Source organism: Gracilinanus agilis, chromosome 2 (genome assembly GCF_016433145.1).
Source record: "Gracilinanus agilis isolate LMUSP501 chromosome 2, AgileGrace, whole genome shotgun sequence".
In the NCBI taxonomy this organism is placed as follows: Eukaryota; Metazoa; Chordata; class Mammalia; order Didelphimorphia; family Didelphidae; genus Gracilinanus; species Gracilinanus agilis.
Window position 1 is genome coordinate 334287720 of NC_058131.1, and position 17240 is coordinate 334304959.

General features: G+C 36.6%; 1 pseudogene; it reads right to left on the reverse strand.

Moving 5' to 3' along the window:
- Window positions 1-15658: 15658 nt before the first annotated feature.
- Window positions 15659-15913, reverse strand: LOC123235415 (annotated as a pseudogene).
- Between the last annotated feature and the right edge of the window lie 1327 nt (window positions 15914-17240).

Genomic DNA, 17240 nt, shown 5'->3' on the forward strand with positions numbered 1-17240 from the left:
CATCACCTACCTTCCTAGCCTGATCTCAAAAGAAAAAGGCAGATTAGGGTAGTGGATAAAGAGAGAGTCATTGGGAGTATGGCTCTTGGCATCAGGCCCACTTGTGTGGACACAGTTTGACTGTATAACCCTTTCCCAGCTCCCCAACCCAATTCATTTAACATCTCCATGCCTGGGGCAGCCCTGTAAGAGTTGCAAGACAGTAGCTCATCTGCTTTGATGAGAGAGAGTTTCCTGACCTAAGCTGGTTCCTTAAAGCAGTGAAATCTCAGGCCTGGGGAAAAAATAAAAATGTTAAGCATCTCCTAATCCCCATTACTCTATCTGCCTTCCAATCAAACTAAGTCACTCTCTTTCCCGCTCTCCTCTGCCTCATTTTATTAGTCTTTGGCTCCTCTCCTCTGCCTTGGCCTCCCATAGCACTTTGTACCCCCCTGATGCGATTATGCCACTTTGTTTTAGTTATCTGTGCACCCACTGAATCCCCTCCTGTTAGCTCCCCAAAGGAAGGAGTTCCTTCAGTGGAATTATTCATCTCAATGTCTCCCCTTGTGCCAAGTACATATAGAGCTGCACATACGGAGCAAATGTCTAATGAAGCTTTGTTCAAGTTGAAGAATCAGTGATTGTATATCAATGTGCAACATCAACATCACTCAGCTTCACGCTTCTGTGATTTTAGCCAGGACTTGGCAGCTTCTTAAGGGAGAAGAGCTGCTTTGGGGAAATATATTTAGAGTGTGCCTTTTAAAAATGTATTAGTACAATTTCTTTTGTCACAGAGACTCTACAACAAATGCCCCCAATGTCCCTCTTGACAAAGTATATTTTCTCTGCCCTCCTCTACCCAAACATGTAATTTGGGGTTGTTAAGATAAAGAAAATGGTACAGTGGGTAGAGTGCTGGAAGACTCAGCTTCCTGAGTCCAAATCAGATCTCAAACACTGACTAGTTGTGTGGCCCTGGGCAAGTCACTTAAAACTCTGTTTGCTTCCCTTTCCTCCTCTATAAAAGAGGAGGAAACAAGAAGGAAACGGCATCCATTCCGGTATCTTTGCCAACAAAACCCCAGATGGGGTCATGAAGAGTCGGACATGACTGAATACCACCATCACAAGATAAAGAAATCATGTGCCCTTTTGGTTTGATAGCATAGTAGTGGAGTTTTGTCTGTCCTCATAACTTTTCAAAGAGTCGCTTTAAAGAAATCCAGAAGAGTTTTACACTAACACCAACTGTAACCATTTGTAATTGTTGTTCTTTTATTTAACTTCTTCAATTTAATGCCATTCATCAGAAGAATGAGTCATTTTTGGTCAAATCTATCTTACAAATGTATTTAAGGGCTTTAATTGAGCAAAGCCCCAAAGCCAGTCCTAGTGGAACTGAAAGATGAAAAACAACACTGTATGTGCCCTCAAGAAACTGTCAGTTTATGGGGTAGCTGGAGGGGTTCAATGGATTGAAACCCAGGCCTAGAAATAGGAGATCCCAGGTTCAAATCTGGCCTCAGACACTTCTTAACTGTGTGACCCTGGATAAGTCACTTAATCCCCATTGCCTAACCCTTACCACTCTTCTGCCTTTGAATTAATACACAGTATTGATTCTATGATGGAAGGTAAGGGTTTAGAAAAGATGAAGCTGTCAGTTTAAGGGGGAGATGATGTGCTTAAAAATATGTTACATGGGAAAATGAGATGAAGTAGACATAGACATGCCAAGATAAGATTACATTTGGGTTTAGTATAGCTTAATATAACTACAACTCAAAATTTACAAGCAAAATTATGAAGTCTAGGTTGGAGGGAAGGGTTGAGATCATTATTGACTGGGGAGGTGAAGGTAGGCATTCTGGAGGAAGTGGCATCTGAAATAAGCTTTAAAGAATGGAGAGATTAAAAGATGGGTGGAGGTTGAAAGCTGGTGGGGTTCCAGGCACTGAAAAGGACCTGAACAAAGGCATCCAGTTGAAAAGGTAAGAAAGAGAAAGAGGGGGCCAGAGAATGCTCTAGTCTGATGGAAGTATTGTGGGAAGCCAATAAGAGATTAGATAAAAATCTGAGACCCCTCTTTTGACCCCTTTTATGATCCATACCTTTTCTTATTGGAAAAACATGATAGACCTATTGGAAAGCTTTGAGTCCTTAATCAGACCAGTAGCTACTGAGTTAACAATTTCTCTCCTTAATAATTAAGAAGCATGGACTCTAAAAAATATAGTCAAGGCCAGACATAGACAAAGATAGAGATAAGACTTTATCTGATCAGGTCCAATTCTGTAAATCAGGAAGATAGGACTCAGTTAGTAAAAATCTCCATGAAATATATTTCTGCTCCCAGAATTAACCCCCTACTAATTGGTGGTTGGAATTTGGCCCTTGCCCTTGTACCTATCTCTCTACTTTTTAGAATTTAATGGGTTGTGTATGATTTGTAACCCCTTCACAGCTGTGACTCTTTCTCTGTGTTCTTTGTTTGAAACCAGTATATAAATAAACTCTAAACTCCATAGCATTGGAATTAGCTATGGGCTAAACAACTAGTCTGGCTGTTCTCAGTTTCTGTCTTTTCAATCCAACACCACTAAATGCCACTCAGGACCCCCCAAAATATAGAGAGCTGGCTCTCTATATGATGGCGCCTAACGTGAGGGCTTTCTGAGCAGTGCGAATACCCTTCCCCCCCAGCCAAAGTGCTTCCCAAATTCAGGTGGCTAGAAGTCTCATCCCCCGACTTAGCTGCTGGCTCACAGAGAAGAGAACGTGAGGGATTAGAGGTCAGTAACTTTTATCTTTTATCTTTACAACTTAAGACAAACAGAACATCATGGGACACAGTGAATCAAAGGAAAGAACTCTTTTTATTGATATAACTAAGCACACCTTCAGAAAATGGGAAGTAAAAGTTAGTAAAGAATAGCTCACTAAATTTCTTGATTGGATTCCCTTAGAATTTTAGCAAAAATTGGCAATGATTTGAAAAATTATTATACTGAGCAATGATCAGAACAAGTGTCAGAAAAAATTTCATCAGCTGCTGAAAAAACAACTTTGTTATCTGGTCAGAATGCAGAGAATGAAATCTTTAAGGTTTCAGTGTTAGAATCAGAGGAGGAGGAAAAGGCTCATAGCAAATCAAAATGGAGCTTTAAATTTCGAATGAAAAAGTCACTAGCAGAGGACCTTCCCCCACCTAAAAACCTCTCTTTAAAAGAGGAAAGAGATAACAGCAGAGGAGCCTCTGCCACTTGGAGCTCCAATTCTGCAGCCCCAGTCCCAAAATATAGGGTTTAAAGGAGCCCTAAAAATGCTCAGAAGGATGGAGACATGTCATTCTGTTTCTCAGTTATTTTTAGAGCAGATGAATTGGATGACGATGAAGAAGTAGCTCCTACATGGGAGCCTCTTCCCTACAAAGTGTTAAAAGAAATTAAGACAGTTTGTGCTTCATATGGTCCTGCTTCTCCATACACTTTAACTATGGTGAAAACTTTAGAAGGGCTTTGGGTCACCCCCTTTGTTTGGAATCATATAGCAAGATATTCCTTTTCTGCAGGGGACTACCTCTTTTGGAAATCAGAATTTGATGAATTGGCAAAACAGAAGGCAGCCATTAATAAGAAACAGGGCATCAGAGTTACTAAAGAAATGCTACTTGGAATAGATGAATGGGAATTACATGCTGATCAGATTAATTTACCTAGAGAAGCTCTAATTCAATGTACAAAATGTGCCTTGGAGGCATGGAAAAGGGTCCCAGCAACTAAGAAACTGTCCACAGGTTTGACAAGACCCAGAGGAAATATATACTGAATTTATAAAAAGATTAAATCAAGAAGTAAAGAAATATACAAATGATGAATATTCAACTCAGATAATAGTCAGAAAGTTTGCCTACAACAATGCCAATAAGACCTGTCAGAGTATGCTTCAAAATGTTAAAGAATCTGGGACTATTAGTGACTATGAGAAAGCTTGTGAGGATTTTACTCCAGCATATATACAGGGTATAGCCATCGTGGCAGCCCTGAAAGGAAACACATTCTGAAATGATTAAGGGCTCAAAGGCTGTAAAAAGCTCTTGTTCCAATGCCCCTAACTCTTTGTGTCCCAGATGTGAGAAAGGTTACCACTGGAAAAAAAATTGTAATTCCAAATTCCATTGAAATGGTTACAGGTTACCTAATAAGAGATTTCAGGGAAGATGGAAAGGAGGCCAACCACCAATGACTAAATTTAATCCAAGAATTCATCCTAGTTTAGCCAGTTCCTTGCTAGAGTTAATCAATTTTCTGAATAATAAACTTTCTTTTTTCTCCAGATTTCTTTAGCCACGTAAGATGTGATTTATTGATCTTTGATAGGATGTCTTATATTTGTTAGAGTATGCAAGAAATGCCCGGGAAATGTCTTTGAACAGTCTGTGTGTCTATATGTTGTGTTTATGTTTCTATAATGTGTTTGTAATGGTTTTGTTTGTCTGTGATCACAATGGAATTTTGGAGAAAATAAATCTCTCTCTCTTTCTCTCTCATTCTGGAGGAATGGGAAAGACAGACAGAGAAGTTTGAAAAATTCAGAAAAATAACATCTCCAATGGATTTCTGAGTGTTTTTAACTCTAAAAGAATTTAATTGATTAAAAGAAATCATATTCTCTGCTCTCATTAAGGCGAGAACCAACAAGATAATTTGTCTACATTTCTTCTTCCATTTCTTACTTGCCATAAGAAAGGGAACAAAGAAACCATAAGACAATGACAGGGGACAGATTTGATCCCACCACCAAGTTCTATCAACAGGTTAAATACTGAGATATATATTTAATCAAATTTAACAAGGATTCTAAATGCAATCTAAAAAAAATTTTATTCAGACAGAAAAAGCAATGATTCTGAACTGTGTACTGAGGTACAGAAGTGGAATTTAAAACTCTCTTAGCTAATCAGAATCATCAGTTCACCTAAATGCTTAACCGAGAGTGGTAAAAACTTTTTGGACTGCCATAAGTTTAACCTACCATTAATCACACTGATGTTAGTGAAAATCTTAACTTATAAATTATTAGAACAATACCATTGGCTTATATTTCATAATTACAGCCCTTTAAACAGAGAATGGTTCATGAGAAAAATTTAAGCCAAAATTGAATCATCCATGCTGCCTCAGTTAAGCAAGAAATAATTTTGGAAAGTCAAACAACATAGCTCCTTTTTCTCAAAACTCACAGCCCTTTCTCTAATTCATTTAGATGCATGTTTGCTAAGAATTTGAATAGATACTGATGGTATAGTATAAATCTATTGTCTAACAGTTGGAAAATGGAATTTCAGTTAATTTTAAATATGCACAAACTTTATATTGAAGAAGTTATCTATTAAGACTTGCAGTGTGTAAAATACAGATTTAAATAATCAAATTTGCCCAAAATGCTTATCAAACTGAATTTGAGGATTGCAAAAATAGAAGGGTAAAGCTTATAAGGATACTAGTTCATGATTTAAAAGAAATATTTAATCAGGTATGTAGATTTGTCCTAAGGTATAGAGAGGCCAGACTACAGGTTTTATTCTTCTTTCAGCAGAGGTCTGAAAGAATAACTGGTAAATGTAGGAAACATTGTTAAGAAGTTTTAATCAGGGACAATTTGGACATAGTGAAGTTGAAATTAATATTCATTTGGAAGTGATAAATCATCAATGTTTTAAAATAATCATGCAAATTTTATAAATGCAGTAACTAAAGAGTTAAAGAGCACAGCGGCTTCAAGCGACTGCAGCCTTGGACACGTTTCAAAAGTAATTCAACCCCTTCTACACATAGGAAGGAGAGACTGACTATAATTATTTTCAGAAACAGGGAAGAAGAATAATTATTGAAGAGTGACAGTTATACCAACTCAAACTTAGTAAAGGGAAACAATTAATAAGAAGCTAATGTTAATTTTGTAATTTACAGAAATCTGGCTCAACTTCAGTAGTTATCTCTGTTTCAATTAATATCAGAATATGCAAAAAAATTATTATTGTGATAACTTTAATCTAAGCTTTAAGGTACTAGATCCTAGCCAAATTATGTCACCTATGTTCACTATTTCACTAGTCCTTAAAGGTTAATTGAATAGATTGGGATTAGAATTGAGATTATAATGTAATAGTCAAAGCTATTGGGAAAAAGACAATTCAAATATTATTAATCTGTTATTATAAAATGTTATTGAAAATTAACATGCATTGTAACACAAGAAATTAATTTGTATTCTTATAATATTTGTGATCTGTAGTAATGCATTCAAATCCAGAATATAAAATCATAATAAAATGTATAAACCTCATAATAATTTGATATCATTGTTAATATGTACTTGATTATGATGGCATTAATATTATTATAATATCTTTTACTTTGTAGTGATGTTGATGTGATAATAACTATTTAACAAGCTTGTCAATATTACAACTGTGTAAATGAAGAATGCATTTAACTAGAAATATTGATCATCTCAGTAATCCTAAGGAACCTTAAATAAGACTAAATTATTTTTTTCAAATGTAAGAATATTCCAAGGTAACTGGTTGCAAATTTTGAAGTTTTGAATCAATAACCTTTGAAGAGTAATTTTATATCAAGATCAAAACATGTAAATTTTATAAGTACAATAATTTAAATAGTCATAAAAAAAAAACCCCTGCTACTGAGGAAAGGAATTTTCCTTGCTTCTAAAAAGCTTAGAACTTCTAACAAACTTATTAACCCCTTCCTTAAAGTAAATTTAGAACCTAAAGGCGTAATTAGCAGCCTTATTGAATTATGATGTGATGTAGACAATAATGTTGCAAGCAAAGCTATTACAAATATTGGGTTTTAATGAAATTGTTATTGAATGTTATCAAAACATGTACCTTACTTTGTGAAAATTGAAAACATGTTCAAATTTAAACTATGTATAAAAGCTATTTGTTAAAAATTGATCATGCCTATTTGCAATAATATATGATTTGTATTATGAACAAAAAGTTTTAAGTAAACTGACTATCATAATAAGTTAAGGGACTAACCAGCCCCTGCCTTAACCCTCTCCAATCAAGAGAACAGTAATGAAAACTTAATTCCAAGCAAAGTTGTTCACTCTTTTTTTATATTACTGGAAAGAATTACTAGATAATTTATTCATTTAGAAATTGTTGAAAAAGAAAATTTGTTTATCATATTTTGTAACATTATAATTTTTCATTGGGTATGTAAATCTTGGAAACCTTACAAATGCTATTGATAATCATTACTGTTTAAAGTAAAAGTCATTGGATTTGCAATTGATATTACTAATTTATGGATCATTGAATTGGATTCACCATTCAAAAGAAAGATATCACTGATAAATAATCTCTGACTTTTACCTGAAGTCAAACAATGTTATACTCCCTTCCCTCCTTTTGCTATATTCAAAGCAAAGTGATATAAAAATTGAAGCCCCAGAAATTTGAATGTAAAGCAAGGCAATATGTCCCACTGTTTACTTAAGAAACGGTACCCATCCTAAGTATTGTTTCAAGGAAAGTTAGTTTGAACCTCTTGTAAATTAATTTATTTGTATAATTTTCTGATCATCAATTTGAATAACTAATTACAAATACAAAGAAACAAATAATACCCCAGAATTATAATATGGGGATCAAGGTTTTATTTTATTCATACAGGAAATGAATCTGAGTTTTGGGTAAAAGGCATTTCACTAACTATATATATAATTTTGAATTTTAAAACATTTTTTACCTAAAAAACATTGTATTTTTCCCTGAATTTTTAATTTTCTTATTACAGTTCCCTTTAATTTTTTATAGAATAATTGACTTTTTCCTTTTTTTTCCTCATTTTTTATACTTAAAGTACACAAAATCAATGTTAATCCTTTTTTATTTCACAGTAATATAAGTTTAATATTAAAGCATACCCACAAAGCCTTAGTCTATGGAAACCTGCCATGAATTGGTAAATATTATAGGGCTATAATTAATGATTCTGTCTGATTCCAGGAGAACGGAACAAAAGAGCCACAAGATCAAGAAGACCACCCAGTCCAATGGAATTGGTAAGAAACTGCACAGTGCCTAGCACCACAAGGTCAAAAAAGACTGTACCAATCCAAGAAGGATTGACAAAACTTTCTCATGCCAATACTGAAGGACTTAAACTTAGTGATTGGGGTTCGGGGTTGCAGTTTTTCTGACATATGTTAGAGGCTGGACTTCCTTGAGCTTCATCCTAGTTAATTATCAAAGGCTGGCCATCATCCTGGCTCAAATGCAGGCAAATCAGACCAGGAAAAGACACTTCCCTTTCTCACAAAAAATTTGGTCCTTTTCTTTCTCTTATGAGTGTGGTAACTTTCTATAGTCCTGGCTTCTAAATAGGTAATTGCACCATTGCTTAAATTACTTTACTTGGGCCTTGATACAAGGACCTGCTATAAGTTTAATTTTCCCTACATTTTTGCCCATAAGACTTTGATATTTTGCATTTCATTCACAAGTCATTTTCTTCTCTCTTTTTATTTTTTGGATTAAAAAAATTTTTTTTAAATTTCTTTTACCAATTGATTCACACAGCTCCAAAACTCAGCCATATATCCTTAACTGATCTGGATGTTTGCCTTAACCCTCTTCAGAGGAGAATGTATGTTTTATACTCTATAATGTAAAGTTTAAATTCTTTTGAGAGTAATTTCAGGATAAGAAAATTGCCACCTCCCCAGAATCCAGACAATGAACCTGTTTGGAAGAAGACATCATGAAGATGCCTGCAGAGACCTACACTGCATTAAGAAGATCCCATAATGAACTTTGGGGTGCAGTTGATTGAACTATGGGGAATTGAATGCATCTGTTTTGAATGTACACTCTTGTGCCAAAGGGGACTGCCCCCTAATTGGCTTTTTGTCAATGCATCTAGCAATCATTTGATCATTGGTTTTGTCCTCTTTTCTTTTTATCCCCAAATTTGTGTAACTTAAAAGTTAGTTATGTTTGCAAGAGCCTTCAGGGAGACTAACTTCCCTTGGATCTCATGAGAGATTCACACACCCCAACATGTGGATACCCTATTTTATTCTTTATGGTTCTATTTTGCTTTTCATTTCTCATTAGATCACTCAGTTCTTCAATAAGGCAAATTCAAATTGAACTAAAATCTCTTAAATTTAAAACAAAAGGAAAAGATATTGAGAGCAATAGAGAGACACATGGTCGATTACCATAATCTATAAATCTGAACAGAACCTCTTGTAGTTTGTAAACTCCCTATAACTGATAGCTGTGACCATTCTCTAAAACTCCATTCAAAAAAAGGGGGGGGGGAATATGTGGGAAGCCAATAAGAGATTAGATAAAAATCTGAGACCCCTCTTTTGACCCCTTTTATGATCCATACCTTTTCTTTCTGGAAAAATATTATAGACCTATTGGAAAGCTTTGAGTCCTTAATCAGACCAGCAGCTACTGAGTTAACAATTTCTCTCCTTAATAATTAAGAAGCATGGACTCTAAAAAATATAGTCAAGGCTGGACACAGACAAAGATAGAGATAAGACTTTATCTGATCAGGTCCAATTCTGTAAATCAGGAAGACAGGACTCAATTAGTAAAAATCTCCATGAAATATATTTCTGTTCCCAGAATTAACCCCCTACTAATTGGTGGTTGGAATTTGGCCCTTGCCCTTGTACCTATCTCTCTACTTTTTAGAATTTAATGGGTTGCGTACGATTTATAACCCCTTCACAGCTGTGACTCTTTCTCTGTGTTCTTTGTTTGAAACCAGTATATAAATAAACTCTAAACTCCATAGCATTGGATCAGCTATGGGCTAAACAACTAGTCTGGCTGTTCTCAGTTTCTGTCTTTTCAATCCAACACCACTAAACGCCATTCAGGACCCCCCAAAATATAGAGAGCTGGCTCTCTATAAAGTATCAAGACCATCAAGGAAAGAATTTGGAGAAAGAGCCCAGAAGAGAAAGTAGAATGGTGCCAGGTTATAGAGAACCTTGAATACCCAGGCTGCAAGGAACCCTGAATGGGGTATATAAGCAGAAAAGTGGTGAGTAAGTAGATCAATACTTACTAAAGATAGCTGGAAGATCATGAAGGGTAGTTTGGAGGGAGTTGGGAATAAAGGTAGGAAGACCCATTAGAAAGTGATTAGAATATTGTAAGTAGTGGCCATGATGGATATATAGCAATGGATATGGAAATAGGAAGATGAACACAAAAGAAATCTTCAGAATTAGAAGGCAGTGAACTTAAGCAGAATTTGGTAGTAACTGGAAGTGAGAGGGCAGGAAAGAGTCAAAGAGAACACCAGGATTTTGATAGGCATGAAGGGAATACGTGAAGGAGTACATCATGAGTTTGGGAGGAAGGAAGGAAGGAAGGGAGGAAGGAAGGAAGGAAGGAAGGAAGGAAGGAAGGAAGGAAGGAAGGAAGGAAGGAAGGAAGAAGGAAGGAAGACTGATGGTTCTGTGTTGTTAAAATTGCTTTATTTTCCAGATTTTGATGACGATTGCCAGGTTTAACCTAATAGAACAATGCCGCCTATACTGGAGATTGCCACAATCAAACCAGCCCTGAATGGTCCCTGAGTCAGAACGGATAACAAAATTGTCATCTGCTATCTTATTGCAATCTACATTCCAGTTCTTACATTTGAAACTGGTGAGAAAAAATCTCCACTGTGCAGAAATTTCTATCTTTTCCTACCCCAGTCATAAAAAATCATTCATTCTGAAATGCTATAAAACCTGTTGCTTACTTTTATACCCAGAACTGGCAAATATCTAGCTTTTCGCTCTTAATGGAATAAACAGTTTGTCCTGGGTAATGCTGTTACTCCCTGGTTCTTGTTTCTTAGAAAGGGAAGAAGGGAGGGAGAGAGGAAAGGAGGAAAGAAGGAAACAAAGGAGGAAAAGAAGGAAGAAAAGAAGGGAGGGAGGGAGGGAAGGGGAAATGGAGGAAGGAAGAGAGAAAGGAGGGAGGAATGAGTATTTATTACTTACATGTGTCAGGTGCCTTGCAAAGGATTTTACAAATATTATCTAATTTGTTCCTTACTGTTGCAAGCCTTGCTCACAAAGATTATTGTAGGTCCCCAAAACAGGGTTGGAGAGATGAGTAATAGGTTTGGGTATCAAAAGGGTCAAAGATAAGCTGGTAGCAAATCTCAGAAAAGTTTCTTGATCACAGTTTCTAATTTATAAAGAGATTTGAACAGCCTGGGGGATTAGGTAAAAGCTTTTCATATCCACAATGAATGGTAATGATTTACAAATTCCTTACAATGGATTTAGTTTACATCATCAAATTTAGACAGAGTTTTCTATCGGCTGATAAATCAATATGTCAATATGTAATCATCTAACCTAGATTCCCATAGAATAAGAGAAATCCCCTATAGACCCACCTACTTGACCAAAATTCCTACTGTTAGATTTCCTTGTCTAGGATCACAGATTTAGATTTAAAAAGACCTTTGAGATAAAAATTTTCCCACCAAAACAAAACTCTAGTTTAGAAAAAAGTTTAGCAAAATGGTTGTAGTAAAATTCTCTAAATCTGTTATTTGTAATGCCTCTTGTCAACCTGAAAAATAATCAGAACTGCTAGAGTAGAATTAAAAACAGGTCTTTTAATCAGGACAACAGAGATAATGATCACAGACACTAGGCAGAGCCAGTGACTTCCAGGAATGATAAACAGTAATATAATAATATAATGGAATTTCCACCGAATTGCAGAAGAGGGGTCCTATATATACTTTTTAAGGAGAACAAGGAAAAGCAACAGTCTGTTTATATGAGTTCCTTAAAGAGTCAGGGAAAGTGAGTCAACAATAGCTTGGGAAAGATACATTAGCCTTATTCCAGGTATTTTGGTGAATGAGATCCAATTGCAGGGATTTAAGGGTTAATTGTTTCTTTTCAACTGAGTCCTTGGGCGAGAAATAAACCTGATTCCTGATCTTTATCTGTCTTGAGGAGTTGCTAGAGTAGCTGGGAGTGGATCTCTGGTTCTTCAGATTTGATTGTCCTCTTTCAGTCCTCCAGTTTCTGGAAACCAGGCAAGACTGATTCATAGTTATTTTACTCATAGTTATATTTACATAGTTATTCTTTGTTTAAACATCAGAGAAAGTCAGGAATAACTAAAATAAGGTTGCCATAACAAACAACAGAAAGTTTATTTTTTAAAAAACACTTGTGATGCTTCAGGATTGCTTTCAGCACAGTATGAAAAACATTGATATAGTCCAGAATCCCATTTTGCAGTTAAGAAAACCAAGGCCCACAATATGGTAGCAAAGAAAAGTAACAAATGTTGGAGGGGATGTGGCAAACTTGGGACACTAATGCATTGCTGGTGGAATTGTGAATTGGTCCAACCATTCTGGAAGGCAATTTAGAACTATGCCCAAAGGGCTTTTTTTTTTTTTTTAACCCTTGTACTTCGGTGTATTGTCTCATAGGTGGAAGAGTGGTAAGGGTGGGCAATGGGGGTCAAGTGACTTGCCCAGGGTCACACAGCTGGGAAGTGGCTGAGGCCGGGTTTGAACCTAGGACCTCCTGTCTCTAGGCCTGACTCTCACTCCACTGAGCTACCCAGCTGCCCCATCCAAAGGGCTTTAAAAGGCTGCCTGCCTTTTGATCCAGCCATACCACTGCTGAATTTATACCCCAAAGGGATAATAGGGAAAAATACTTGTACAAAAATATGTATAGCTGTGCTCTTTGTGGTGGCAAAAAAACTGGAAAACGAGGGATGTCCATCAATTAGGGAATGGGGAACAAATTATGGTATCTGAGGGTGAAGGAATAATATTGTGCTATAGGGAATAATGAACTAGAGGAATTCCATGTGAATTGGAAAGACCTCCAAGAATTGATGTAGAACCAGGAGAACATGGTACACAGAGTCTCATATACTGTGACACAATGAAATGTAATGGAGTTCTCTACTAGCAGCAATGTAATGACCCAGAAAAATTCTGAGGGACTTATGAGAAAGGATGATAGCCACAACCAGGGAAAGAACTGTGGGAGTAAAGGCGCAGAAGAAAAACATACAATTGATCACATGGTTCGATGGGGATATGATTGGGGATGTTGACTTTAAATGATCACTCTATTGCAAATATTAATAATATGGAAATAGATTTTGAACAATAATACATTTAAAACCCAATAAAATTTCTCATCACCTCCAGGAGGTGGGGGAGGAAGGAGAGGAAGGAAAGAACATGAATCATATAACCATGGAAAAATATTCTAAATTAATTAATTAAATTAAAAAGTAAAAAAAAAAAAGTAAAAGAAAACCAAGGACCAGAAAAATAAAAATTTACACATAGTCATTTTAGGAGTAAAGATCAAAGACAGGATGTGAAACTCAGTCCTTTAGCTCCAAATACAGTGCTCTACTATACTATACTGATGAGCCACAGGCTAGAAGGATAAGAAAAAAGAACTAAGAACATACTAGGGGGTAGGGGGTGGGAAAGGGGGAACAGCTGGGTGGCTCAGTGGATTGAGAGCCAGTCCCAGAGATGGGAGGTCCTGGGTTCAAATTTGACCTCAGACACTTCCACTCTGAGCAAGTCACTTATCCCCAATTGCCAAGTCCTCACTCTTCTTCTGCCTTGGAACCGATACACAGTATTGATTCTAGGATGAAAGATAAGGGTTTTAAAAAAAGAACAAACTTGAGGGTACTTCTGGGCAAGACGATTTCACGAAAGATTTGCAAAAGATTCAGCTCTCACACATACTCCAGCAAAGATGTAAACATAACCCAATTTCCTCTCAAGCATGGGGCACTTCTTTGAAGGAGGTATTTCTGAGCTCTGGGTACTTTGTGTTGTGTTAGAGGAAAGGCAGAAAAAGGAACGAGAGTCATGACTCCTAATTGACTCAGAGACCTTTGAGCTCTATGCAAAAGGAGAATAGACTTCTGAAGATTCAGAGAAACTCCCAGGAAAGGTGGGAAGAGAAGGAGATGTTTGGGGGAAAGGCAATTGTGAACTTTTGAATAGAAGATGAGAGATCTCTGATGTTGCAGACATGTGGAGAAGGTGATCCTCCAAATTTCCTTTGATTCTCAGAATCTGCAACCCTGAAATTGCTCAGAGCTGCATCCTCTGGTGAGATTATTCTCTTTCAGTTGCACTGAGATCTCATCTCACTCCTAAAGAACCTTTTTTGTTCTATGTATTCACTCGTCTACTTCAATCTGTATAACTTCTCTGATTTCTCTTTACTACTTTCTTTGATAAAAAGATTTATCACATCTATCATTTTAAGTATCCAGATTTTGGTGGGAGGAAACTAAACTATTACCCTTCCCTTTAGAATGATCAGGGAAAGTATCTTTTATTCTGAACCTCTAAGTGATAAAGATCTTACCTCTAGATTACAAATATTTGAGATGTGATAGATAAAATTCTATCCCAATACCTGTCATGGTGATAGGAGAGCAAAGGTATAAATTGATAAGCAATATCTGAGCTGGATGTTTAAAAGTAATGCAGCTTGGGCTCTCCATCTCTCCACAAGGTGGAGGCAACAGTGGAAATGGAAGTCTCCCTTTGGAGACACTGAATAATGCTTTGCTGATCTTTGATGAGATATCTCTCTAACCATGCCATGCATAGGTCACCTATTTTAAGTTAGATACATCCATATCAATGTTCCATGTAGGTCAGGATAAGGACTTCAAAGAGTCGGTTTGGGAGCTTATCTGCAGGAATATTTTCACATTAATGTTTCCTAGTTGTATTTTTGCAAGAATTTTTCTTTTCATCTCTCTCTCTCTCTCTCTCTCTCTCTCTCTCTCTCTCTCTCTCTCTCTCTCTCTCTCTCTCTTTCTCTCTTTAAAATAAATGTTAGATGTCAAGGGATCCCAGAGGGGTAAAAAGTAGGAAGGATGAGACAAAACATCTGTGCAGGGTCAGGTAGGCTGGAGAGGACTTTATGGAAAGTTACATCTACTTTTATAGAGGGGGAAAGCAAACTGGGGATTTTGCACACGTTTCCACTTATACAAGAGTAAATAATTGATAGAGTGGCAAAATGTGATCTTGTTTACTTCATTGAGTCTACATAATCATTTCTGTAGGTGATAAATCAACATATAACAACCTAGCTTAGATTCCCAAGGAAAAAGGCATACATCAGTGATTTTGCAGGGCAAGAGGGAGGGGGAAAAGTTTATAGCTACAGGCCTCAGGGTGCAAAGTTGAGATATGTGACAGACTTCAGCTGCTTTATGGCTTCAGCCTTGTTGAGGCTGGGTCTCAGGCTTTTTGCTTTCCATGTCTCCAGAGCTTTGTTCCATGGAATCTCAGGCTTTGTCCTCCTACATCTGATCCCTTCTTTTTTTTTTCCTTAGAAATGAAAAGTTGTATTATATTAAATTTCCTCGGTTACAATGTTGGTGGTAAAATGTATGTGTTTGGGGGAGGGAGGGTAGAGGGAACATTCAGGAAAATCACAGTTCAATACAATACAAAGTTTACATGGAAGGATAATTTTAAAATATGTGGTTATTTCATTCTCAGTTCATCAGAGCCCAAGCACTGAGGAAGCTCTTCTTAACGGTTTTCTTGAAACTTCAGGCTTTGCCATTCATCACATTAGCTATGGCTGTGGCCACTTGTTCACTACTGAGGTTGTTGAGGTTGTTCAATGAAACATTCTTCTTCTGGCCAAAAGCATAGTGGACCCACAGTTTAGGCTGCACCTTGGAGCACTCACGGATCAGGATAGGGAAGTCGGGGTTCTACGAGCATTGGCACAAGTGGATGCAAATCTCCCTCAGATTCATGCCCACCTTGGATGCGATCCCACGAACTGCAGCAGCCGCCATCTTTTCCAGAGATCTGGGAATGACCCCTTCTTACTTAATTTAGACAAATGAGGATGAATTGAATAAATGCTTGATTTCAATTTTTTTCTTTCTGAGGTGGAAGCAAAGTATAGATGTGTGGGTCTGACTACCAGGGACTGGGAGTATGTACTGGAAGAATGACAAGGAAAGGGGTTGTGGAAGGGGAATGATACGGTCAGTTATTGATGCAATGGATGGGACTCCTTGGAGTAGCTGGGCTGGGGTTAAAAGAAAGGGTGAGGCAGCCACTTATTAACATAAAATTGAGTAAATGATTTTTGGAGAAGTGGCTTAGTTAATCAGTCCTGGGGAGGCTTGCCACCTCCAGGAATTGTTCTGCCATATGAACTATTCTTTTGGCTTGTCTCCAAGGCATGAGTTTTGTGACTTGAGTTCTTGGGATGGTCTTTTGTGTACTCCATTCTCCATTGTTCACGTGGATCCTCTGCTGCTTGATGGACTGTATAACTCCAGGATTATTCATTACCTGTATAAATAAAAACAAAACTTCGACCCCTGTATTATAATTCTGTAAAAAATGGATAGATTTGGGTCAAGTGATGTTCCTTTCAAATGCAGTATGATAGAAATATAATATGGAATTTTTTAAAATTTTTAATGGTTCTTGTAGATAGATTTCTCCAACTCATGTTCAGTGATTGTCCAAATGAATTAAGTTTACAAGAGATTCATTATACTTTAAATGAAACAATAACTTGGGGGTGGGGTACAGTTTCTTAAGTAGGTGGTAGAACATATTTGATTGCTATGCACATTCAAATTTCAAGGGCTTTAATCACCAATTCACATGGCTTTGACTATAGAAATTTGTTTTAAAGGAAAAAAAGCAGGGAAAGGATTATAACACTGTTTGACTTCAGGTAAGAGCCAGGTTATATTAATCAGTCATGCAGTAACAATTGCACTTCATAGTACTTTGTCTTTCCTTTTGAATGGTGACAATCATCAGACAACTATACCTGATTTCAAAACTCAAAAATAATATTAGTTGCAATTCCAAAAGCTTTTTCCTTAAACCACAGATTTCACCAATGCAGTTTGGAGCTGAAAAATTTCCAAGATTTCACATACACAATGAAAAGATTTGATTTCACTGCTTTTTTAAAGAAATTATGATAACCAATTTTACTTTCCAAAACTTTTCCAGTCTTTTATGAGTTTCAACAATGCTTAAACTGACAGTGCTTAAACTATTTGGCAATCCTTCACAATTCATACAGGAAAAGTGTTAATAATTTTGCTGTGAGTTAAGTTTCCTTCAACATTATCTTGATTAATGGTGGCT